The sequence below is a fragment of the Brassica oleracea genome, chromosome C2 (assembly GCF_000695525.1).
Source record: "Brassica oleracea var. oleracea cultivar TO1000 chromosome C2, BOL, whole genome shotgun sequence".
NCBI classification, from domain to species: domain Eukaryota; kingdom Viridiplantae; phylum Streptophyta; class Magnoliopsida; order Brassicales; family Brassicaceae; genus Brassica; species Brassica oleracea.
The window spans coordinates 4,944,265-4,946,983 of record NC_027749.1 but is presented as its reverse complement, the minus strand read 5'-3'; the positions used below and the strand labels follow the sequence as shown (position 1 = coordinate 4,946,983).

At 36.8% G+C, this 2,719-nt stretch overlaps 1 pseudogene; it reads left to right on the top strand.

Moving 5' to 3' along the window:
- LOC106323268 overlaps positions 1-1,633 on the top strand; it is a 6,260-nt pseudogene extending 4,627 nt beyond the window's left edge.
- Positions 1,634-2,719: the final 1,086 nt, after the last annotated feature.

Here is a 2,719-nt window from a genome sequence, read left to right as displayed (position 1 = left end):
TGGTTACAAAGACTATTTGAAGATTTTGGTCAGAAGTTTGAAGGAGGCATTCTGATCTTATGTGACAATAAATCAGCAATAGAAATTGGGAAGAATCCGGTGCAACACAGAAGGACGAAGCACATAGAGATCAAGTACCATTTCGTGAGGGAAGCTGAGCAAAAAGGAATCATTGAACTAGAGTATTGCAGAGGGGATGATCAACTCGCAGACATTCTCACAAAGGCATTGGGCGGTTCAAGGTTTGAAGATCTAAGAAAGCAGCTTGGAGTCAAGTCGAGATATGATTAAGGTGGAGTGTTAAACTATAATCTAATCTCTCCTTAATACATTTACATAAGTTAGTTATTTATGTTATTACACAAAGATTTGTAACTCTTCATGTTGTGTCTTTTTAAGTATAAAGAGTTGTGTCTTTTATACTTGTAATGATTCGATCTCTATATAAAGATCAATCATTTGTTGTAAACAAAAACACAGAATCTCAATAATACAAAAGTATTTTCAGAAAAATTTATAAGTCTGAAACGTCTATTTTATTCTTTCTCTCGAACTCGTGTGTAACACACTGTGATCGTTGTGTAACACAAGCAGTTGGTAAAAGATTAACAGAAACTTTGTCGTTGACCTCAACGGAGCCGCACCGTTGCTGTTAAACTGCGCCACCGCCGCAAAATCCGCCTCCTACCACCCCATCAAATCAACTCCACAAGGTGCAAATATGCAAACCCTAACTTCTCCTGTCCCAACACCACCAAGAAGAAGTCCACATGTCGCTCCTCCGACAATGCTAAGCTCTTCCGAAACACCGCCTACTTACTATACACCCCTAATGGAGTATACGCTATGGACACTGAAAAGAGCTCTAAGTTGACTTTGACTTGCACTGATGATGCTACTGCCTTAAAGCATATCCCCTTGGCTTTTAATGGGTCCATCGGTCTCGCTAACACACTTATCGATTCCCTCGCAGCTCGTTTCCATGTACAAGTTTCCTCCAAAGATGTCTCTATGTTTGCCATCTAGTCAAGGAATGGGTCCTTATTCTGGTGACCTTTGGATCGGTGGAGGCCCATTTTATTATCCACCTTTCCAAAAAGATGTCTCGACCATCTTTGCCTCCACGCCACTGGTCGGTAATAACAAGTCCGGTGAATACTTAATCGATGTGAAGTCCATCCAAATCAGTGGAAAGACCGTTCCTATACTCAATGGAGCTACAAAGATCTGTACTCTGACTCCTTACACTGTCCTTCACACTTCGATTTACAAGGCTTTGGTCACAGCTTTCGTTGGAACAACCAAGATGGCGAAAGCTCCGGCGGTGAAGCCTTTTGGTGCGTGCTTCCTCTCCAACGGAGGACGTGCAGTTCCGGTGATCGACCTGGTGCTTGGTGGAGGGGCTAAGTGGAGGATCCACGGGTCGAATTCTCTTGTGAAGGTGAACAAAAATGTGGTTTGTTTAGGGTTTGTAGATGGAGGCGTTAAAACGAAAAACCCAATACTGCTAGGAGGTTTTCAGTTGGAGGATAATTTGGTGGAGTTCGATCTCAAAGCTTCCAAGTTCTCTTTCTCTTCGTCTCTTCTACTTCATAACACTTCATGCACTCGCGATAGATTATTTGGCATGTAATTCCTCACATGAAATTGTGTATCAAGATCTGCATCTGATGTTTTCTACCATTTAATTAAGTCAACGATCAAACATTATCGATTTACCCTACTTTCTTCTTTTGATTGTAGATAGTATTAGCTTTGAGCTCTTATATTTAAACGTCAAAAATAAAAAGGTCTTTTATTCAAAAGTATCTATACTGGGTATATCTTGTGTTGTGACAGAGTTGATAAAAAAAAAAAAATTACATTAATAATCAAAAGGTTAATCGAACGAAATGCAAAGTTATATGCTGATAAAAATGTTAGAATTAACGGCTATTGGAAGCTAGAAAAAAGTTAAGTTATATCTTTAAAAACATGTCAGAACTATCGGTGTACTTTCTTGTCAAAGTACAACAGATTGAAAACGACACTATTAGAGCATATAATTATCCCTGAGACTTTTTCTCATGTCTCTAAGTTTTTTTATTAATATTTGTGAATGGGGACTTATTGTAGGACTTTGGAAAATTGTTGGATTATTGGTAGGACTTTAGGTTGGTTCTTAAGTTAATTTTTTTAATATAAATAAATAAAATTATAAAATATAAGATAAAACATATTAACTTGTTTAAATAGGATAAAATTATTCATTTATAAGAAAAACATATTATTACATATTATTATTTCAGACAAAAAAATACAGACTTAAATAAAAACAAACACAAATTTTATTCATTTTAAAGAAATTAAAATATTACATATTATTATTTCGGAGATGTCCAAACTTATCCCATATATGTTCAACCAAATCCTTTTTTAATTGTTGATGGGTATGTGAATCTCGAACTTCTTTCCGACGGCCAAGTACATTTCCGGCCTTTTTAGGTCTTTTTACGATGAATGAAAACTCTTCATCTTGAAATTCCTCAATGGTGTTTGCATCGCGTTCATCTCCGACTATCATATTATGGAGGATGATACATGCCTTCATAATATTTCCCATTTTTGCTTTATCCCATATTTTTGATGGATTTTTGACAACGGCAAATCTTCCTTGGAGGACTCCAAAGGCACGTTCAACATCTTTTCGAACTCTTTCTTGGGTATTAGCAAACAATGA